At 49.4% G+C, this 8,024-nt stretch overlaps 1 long non-coding RNA gene across 1 annotated transcript; it reads left to right on the forward strand.

Moving 5' to 3' along the window:
* The first annotated feature begins 4,643 nt into the window (after positions 1 to 4,643).
* LOC129058319 (uncharacterized) lies at positions 4,644 to 7,655 on the forward strand. The gene is made up of 3 exons (XR_008523419.2): positions 4,644 to 4,790; positions 6,025 to 6,152; positions 7,174 to 7,655. It is a non-coding gene; the product is annotated as an uncharacterized LOC129058319 (long non-coding RNA).
* Positions 7,656 to 8,024: the final 369 nt, after the last annotated feature.

Consider the following 8,024-nt stretch of genomic DNA (forward strand, 5'->3'; position numbering starts at 1 on the left):
GGGAGGCCAAGGCGGGCAGATCACCTGAGGTTAGGAGTTCGAGACCAGCCTGGCCAACCTGGTGAAACCCCGTCTCTACCAAAAATACAAAAATTAACCGGATGCGGTGGCAGGCACCTGTAGTCCCAGCTACTTGGGAGGCTGAGGCAGGAGGATCACTTGAACCCAGGAGGTGGAGGTTTAGTGAGCCGAGATCGTGCCACTGCACTCCAGCCTGGGCAACAAGAGCAAAACTTTGTCTCAAAACAAATTTTTTTTTAAAATATTCTGGCGGCCCCCACAAATGGAAGTAGTTACGGCCCCTCTCCAGTGTGAAGGGCCCCACCCTCAGTCCCTTTCACAGGCCAGAGACGTCTCAACCCTCAGGCCCTTCTTCACTCCTCATGTGGTCTCCTACTCAATGCCGAGGTGGGACTCCCTCCTGTCATTCCCCTTGGTGACACTTCACGATGCTTCACCTCAACTCAGCTGGCTCTCTTGGCCCTGAGGCCCCCTGGAGAGCCCCAGCCGGTGTGCAGAGCTTCCTCCTCAGGCACTCCAGGAAGCCCTGGAGTTTCTTTCGTGCAGCTTCTCTGTCACCCCCTACGACAGCTCACAGGTCTGAGCTCACCAAGCCGGGGAAGGCAAATGAGCAGATCTGGGCTATTCCTACATGAGCACTCCTGATGTCACTGTGAACCTAGGTTTGTGGCATGAGAGAAAGGGGATACACCATGTGAGATGCAAAAGGTTAAATTAAAAATCCCAGGGTAGTGAACGTGATTGTCTTGTTTTTATTTTTATTTTTATTTTTGAGACGGAGTCTCGCTCTGTCACCCAGGCTGGAGTGCAGTGGCGCAATCTCGGCTCACTGAGATTGGGCCTCTTGGGGTCAAACAATTCTCCTGTCTCAGCCTCCCAAGTAGCTGGGACTACAGGCGTGTGCCATCATGCCTAGCTAATTTTTGTATTTTTAGTAGAGACGGGGTTTTGCCATGTTGGCCAGGCTGGTCTCGAACTCCTGACCTCAGGTGATCTGCATACCTTGGACTTCCAAAGTGCTGGGATTACAGGCGTGATCCACTGTGCCTGGCTGAACTCGTGTATTTTGTGCTAAGATGTTATGTGTATTTTTTCCTGGCTGTTCAATGAGAGGCCTGAAAACAAGGCCAAAGGTAAGCACCCTTATGTTCTAATTGTGTTCTCTAAACACCATTCCTCACTGAAAGAAACCAGGGGTTGGCAGAGAAATGGCTGATTCCAGGTCTGGGGCAGAAGAGGAAGAAGATGAGGACATCTAGTAGCACTAGAAAGTAAGGACAGTATGCAGGTGATATAGGTTGGATGTCTGTCCCTGCCCAAATCTCACGTTGCAATGTAATTCCTAATGTTGGAGGTGGGGCCTGGAGGGAGGTGTCTGAATCATGAGGCTGGATTCCTCATGAATGGCTTGGGCCATTCCCTTCATAACAAGTGAGCTCTTGCCCTGAGTTTATGGGTGATCTGGTTGTTTAAAAGTGTGTAGCACCTCCTCTGCCATTCTTTCTCTTTCTCTATCTCTCTCTCTTGCTCTCACTCTCTCTCTTGCTGTGTGACATGCCTGCTCCCCTTCTCCTTCCACAATGACTGGAAGGATCCTGAGGCCTCCCCAGAAGCCAAGCAGATGTTGGCACCATGCTTCTTGTACAGAATTGTGAGCCAGTTTAAAACCCTTTTCTTTTCTTTTCTCTTTTTCCTTTCCTTTTTTTTTTTTTTAGACAGAATTTCACTCTGTTGCCCAGGCTGGAGTGCAGTGGCGCATTCTTGACTCACTGCAACCTCCACCCACCAGGTTCAAGCGATTCTCCTGCCTCAGCCTCCCAAATACCTGGGATTATAGGCGCCCGCCACCACGCCCAGCTGATTTTTGTATTTTTAGTAGAGACAAGGTTTCACCATGTTGGCCAGGCTGGTCTCGAACTCCTGACTTCAGGTGATCCACCCGACTCAGCCTCCCAAAGTGCTGGGATTACAGGTGTGAGCCACCATGCCTGGCAAAATCCTTTTCTTAATAAATCACCCAGTCTCAGGTAATTCTTTTTTGTTTTTTTTTTTTGAGATGGAGTCTCGCTCTGTTGCCCAGGCTGGAGTGCAGTGGCGCAATCTCTGCTCACTGCAACCTCTGCCTCCCAGGTTCAAGTGATTCTCCCTGCCTCGGCCTCCTGAGTAGCTGAGATTACAGGCATGCGCCACCATACCTGGCTAATTTTTTGTATTTTTAGTAGACCTGGGGTTTCGCCATGCTGGCCAGGCTGCTCTTGAACTCCTGACCTCAGGTGATCCCCTGCCTCGGCCTCCCAAAGTGCTGGGATTACAGGCGTGAGCCACGGCGCCCAGCAGATTGCTGCTAATATTATAAAAGAGAGACAGGCAGCCATGATATGCCTCCTGATGAAAGAATGATTGCCACCTAGACAGGATCTTGCCAAAAAAAAAAAAAAAAAAAAAAAAATCAGATCTGAATCCAATCAAGCATCTATAGATTCAACCACTGATTCAGGAAATGCAAAGGAGAAGGAACGTGGGGCCCCATGACTCTCAGGCTTCCGAGTGTGCATGAGTCCCTGGCGGGCTTGCCGGGTGAAGAGTCTGGTCCAGCAGGTCTGGGTGGGGCTTGAGACATTCTGTGTTGCTAGCACGCTCCCTGGGGAGGCCATGCTGCTGGCCCACAGACTACTCACCCTGAGTCGTGAGGTGTTAGAGGATGCCATCATGGTGCAAACGGCAAAAGCACATCAGGATAAACTCTAGGGGATGAACAACATGGTTTTCTTCAACAAATACATTGAAAAAAAGGAAGGAGACTGGGCACAGTGGCTCATGCCCGTAATCCCATCACTTATGAGGCCGAGACAGGCCTGGGCAACACGGCAAAACCGTGCCTGTTATCTCAGTTACTGGGGAGGCTGAGGCATGAGAATCACTTGAACCTGGGAGGTGGAGGTTGCAGTGAGCCGAGGTCACATCATTGCACTCCAGCCTGGGTGACAGAGTGAGACTTTGTCTCAAAAAAAAAAGAAAAAAGAATGAAAGAAAGAAAGGAAGGAGATTAAAACAGTCTTAAGACACATCAACCAGTTGCAGCAGGGGTCCTTGTTTGAATCATGATTCCAAAAAAAGTGACACTTGTGAGATAATTGGAAATTTGAATACTGACCAGGTTAGTTAGCCAGGGCAAAGTACCATAAACTGAGTGGCTTAGAATAACAAAAATTTATTTTCTCCCCGTTCTGGGGGCTAGAAGTTAGATATCAGCTGTTGGCAGGGCCATGCTTCCTGGGAAGGCGCTTGGGAAGGTCCCTCCTTGCCTCCCCCAGCTTCTGGTGGCCACAGACGTTCCCTAGCATGTGGCAGCATCGTTTCTCATGTGGCGTTCTCCCTGTGTCACTTTGCTAGTCTTCCCTCTGTGCGTGTCTGTTTCTGTCTAAATTTCCCTTTTTGATAAGGACACTAATCATGTTGCATCAGGGCCCACCCTAATGACCTCATTTAAGCTTGGTTACCTCTGTATGGACCCTTTCTCCAAATAAGGTCACATTCTGAGGTCTGGGGAGTGGGACTGCAGCACAGCTTTCTGTTGGGGGGTGGGGACACAACTTAACCCATTCCACTAGATTTCTGAGACTGTCAAGGAGATGGCACTAATTTTCTAAGGTGTCATAATGGTATTATGGTTATATTTAAAAAGTTTCTTTTTTCTTTTAGATAAACATCCAAAAGACTTACAAATGAAATGTTATGATATATACAGTTTGCTGTAGAATGATATGGGGATGGCAAATGTGCAGCAGTAATAGACGAAGTGACCCTGCCTCGTGTCCATAATTGTTGAACCCAGGGGAACCTGGGTATATGGGGTCAGTATATTATTCTGTTTACTTTTATAAAAGTTTGATTTTTTTTATAATAAAGGTTTTACTTTTACAAAAGTTTGACATTTTTTATAATAAAGGTTTTATAATAAAAGTTTGATGTTTTTTATAATAAAGGTAAAACAAAAAGAAAAAAACGAATAGCAAGCAGCAAAAATAAGAAACTTTCCACATAGTTGACTCGGCCCCTCCCTTGACCCTCCTTGTACTCCCGGAGAGGGTCCCCACGGGTCTCCCCTGCTGGCTGGGGCTTCCCTCCTAAGTCCCCCACCCCCAGGCTTCCTTGTGCCCAGAAACTTCCCCTGAGCTCCGTTGCCACCAGGGCTCCCTCCACGTGGTGTCCCTTCTCCCAGCCCGCTCTCGCCTGCACAGGAAGAGCCAGCGCAGTCTTTGCCCTCATGGGGGCAGCCACCACTCAGGGAAGAGATGCCCGGCCCCAGCATAGCTGCAGGCTGGAGCTCCGCCCCAGTGGGTACTGCTGTGAGCCAGTCTGCTACATCCTCGTCTTCCGCCGGCCTGATGGCCTTTGAAAGGACAGTGGCTGGGATGTGCTTCTCTTGAGAAGGAAAATTCAGCCTCACTCCACTTCGGTCAGCTCTCCTCACCTGGCTCTTTGAGGGGATCTGGGCCAGGCCTCAAAGGCACGGCATTACGGCCCAAAGATCCCCTGGGAGGAAGGCCCCATCAGCAGAGGGAAGGAGGCTACTAGTGAGTGCCCCCTAAGAACCCCTGTGATCTCTGTCCCAGGGCCCTTCCCCCCAGGGGGAGAGAGCCTTCTAGAACCATAAACAATGAGGACAAGACAAACAGCCTTGTGACCAATGATGGGAGCTTGCAAGCGTTTACACTGCATAGATCAACACCTTTAAGAAAAAAACTTAACAATGAAGCAAGTCTTAGGTAAAATGTTCCCTGGCCTCTTTTGGGTCACACACGGCATCTCCCAGGCCTTTCTCCAAGGGCATCTCCCCAGGCTGACCCCTTCCCCACCATGATCCCACAGGGCTGGAAGGGTGGAGGGGAGGAAGTGCAGGGAAAAAGGATGTAGCAAGGGTCTCATGCACTCCATCCATCAATGTGAATATCCCTGTCCTCTATAAATAGGAAACCATCCAGGCAGATGTTTTTTCTACAAGTGTAGACTGCGAATTGCATGCTGCAGCCTGAGGAATCCCACCAGCTAGTGATGCCCCGAGCACACCCTGTTCTCCCACCAGGGATTTCCACCCTGTCTACACCCTAGAATCACCTCAGAGAGTTTCCAAATGCCCCTCCCCAGACGGAGGAGATCAGAACCACTTTCTAGTTTCCCCGAGTGATGGCAAGGTGCAGCTAGGGTAGGCGATCAGGAAGGTCTCTGCCAGCATGAGATGAGGTGCCCGAAGGCGATGGAAGGCAGGTGCCAAGGCATGTTTCTGGTGGATGGAGACTAGTAATAAAATGACAGAGACAACGTTGGGGTAAAGGGTCTCGGATTGGGGGAGGATGAAACCAGGGTGGAGAACTTGAATAACGGATGACATTCAAAAAGCACCCACTCCGCAGGGGCCTCTTTCAGGCTGCTCTTTTTTGGTGTGACTTTGGCTCCACAATGGCCCAGGCGGAAGAGCCACAGGGATGTGGAGGCGTTTCCAGGCAGAGGAGGCAAGAACAGTTGGCGGGTGGGCCAAGAAGGACCTTGCATCCTATCTCAGCATCTGTGGACTTTGCCTCATTTGTGAATTTTAAGCAGGATCAGATTTGTGCTTTAGAAAAATTGCTGCCATCTGAAGTGGGGATGGGTTGGGGAGAGACTGGAGTCAGGAAAACCAAGTGAGGAGGCTGTTGCCTTGTCGAGAAGTAATACCGCCATGCACTGCAGCAGGGGCTGGAGGTTTGGTGGGGAGTGGCTAAGGTGGGGAGTGTGGGTGGGATGCAGAGATGGGGAGATCCCCCTTTCCTGGAAGGCATCTGGATGTTCCCAGAGTTCCCCACAGCTCTACAGCTCTGGCAAAGAAGGTCAGCCCCTCTTTCTAAGGCGGTCCTCGCTCCCAGCCTCTTTCTTCAAGGCTCGGTGCTGCATGCTCCTTGCCACCATTCATGCTGGTGGAGGAGGCTGCTTGTGGGTTACTCAGAATATCTCAACTCTTCCTAGGGGAGGTGAGAAGCCTCCTGCACACAGGCTATGTTGCCGCCACTCTGTGTCACCAGAAACCACATCAGAAAATTCCCAAGATTTGATCAACATCAAATTGGTGACGCTTTGACCTGCAATCTGCCTTGGTATGTAAATATATCTGTTCTTTCAGATTAGATGTTGACAGGCTTCTATTTCTCCTGCACAATCAAATTGGTTTGATTTGCTGTTTCAGAAACCATGCTCTTTACACTTGATCCCATGCATCTAGTAATCCCCGTGCTTAAGAGAGAAAGCAAGAGTCCGGAGACACGAGTAAAGCCCAAATGGCCAGAGCCAGGATTCCTCTTAGGGAGGGAACCCCCATTACTCAAGAAAACACCTTCCTGAAGTATGCTGGAAGGGGACGAGTTGTGGTTTGGAAGGAGACGGGAAAACAGAGCTAAACTGTCACGTGAAGAAATAAGCTGTGATTTGATGGCCGGGCCCGGTGGCTCACGCCTGTAATCCCAGCTGCTTGGGAGGCTGAAGCAGGCGGATCGCTTGAGCCCAGGAGTTCGAGACCAGCCTGGGCAACAGGGCAAAACCCCATCTCTACTGAAAAATACAAAAATTAGCCAGGCCTGGTGGCATGCGCCTGTAATCCCAACTGCTCGGGATGCTGAGGTAGGAGTATTGCTGAGCCCGGGAGGCGGAGGTTGCAGTGAGCTGAGGTCGCGCCACTGAACTCCAGCCTGGGCAACAGAGTAAGACTCTGTCTTTAAAAAAAAAAAAAAGTAAGAAAGAAAGAAAAAAGAAAGAAGCTGTGATTTGGGAGGGCAGAGAGCTGAAGAGAGGGGGAGGGGTGGGAGGAAGCGGGCGCCAGGCCATGGAAAAGGGAGCCACTAAGGAATCTTGGTGATGGGGTTATTGCTGGGCTCCTAATTACTTTTGTGAAAGGATAATAAAAACTTGGAACCCCAATTCACTCTGCCGAAAGAAAAAAAATTAAGCTGAAAGCTCAGTTATGCAAGAAGCTGCCTTTCCTTTTGTTCCTAAGCAGATAGTGACAGATAAAAAGTTAAAGATCTCTACAGGTAGCTCCTCTCCATTCACCTTATTTTATAGTGCACACCAGGCCAGTTCATTATTGACTATGTGCCCCTACCTGCTTCTTTTCTCTTGCAGCATTTGGATTCAATAATGAGGCCACACCTTCCCTCTGTCCCCTCCAGCTGGCTTTTCCTTTTTAAATATTGAAGCCCTCAAAATCATCTTTGGAAAAAGGCATAGACTTGTCTCTTAGGCACACATCCTTAACCCTGGCAAAATAAACTTCTAAATTGATTGAGGCCTGCCCCAGATACTCTCTGGTTTACACTTCTATAAATCTCTGTGAGTTAGGGTGTTCCTATTTGATGAAGGTTTACACTGCTGTCATTAAAGTGCCCCAAATCATCAGTAAAATCCACTCAGGTGTCTTAGGTGAGCCATCTTGGGAGCACAGGGTGGATTAAGGAGAAGCGGCGCAGTTCTACCTTCAGGCTGGTGCAGAGATGAAGGACGTGGCGGATGAGTGAGAACATGGGTCCACACGGAGTCACAGGTGATCAGGAGAAGAGCAGCCGCCAGGGCACCAGGAGAAATCTTGGAGAGAGCCCTGGACAGGCCACAGGATGAAGGCTCGGTGGCACGGCCCCATATTGAGCTTCCAAGGTCAGGGCGACCCCGAGGAACACCTGGGTTTTATGTAGATATATGCAGAAGCCACCACATACATCTGCCCACCAGGATAAAATTACCCTGTTTCAAGGTACATATTAAATAAACTCAGCTCAAAGATAATTTCTATAGTAGGACTCAGGATTTTTTCGTTGGTTTTAAGAGACTGACTCAACCCAAACTGACATAAAGAGGGAAAAATAATTTATTGGTTCTTTCATTTAGAAAGTCAGGGGTAGTTGGCTGGGAGCAGTGGCTCATGCCTGTAATCCCAGCACTTTGGGAGGTCAGCGCGGGCAGATCACGAGGTCAGGAGA

Source organism: Pongo abelii, chromosome 2 (assembly GCF_028885655.2).
Source record: "Pongo abelii isolate AG06213 chromosome 2, NHGRI_mPonAbe1-v2.0_pri, whole genome shotgun sequence".
NCBI classification, from domain to species: domain Eukaryota; kingdom Metazoa; phylum Chordata; class Mammalia; order Primates; family Hominidae; genus Pongo; species Pongo abelii.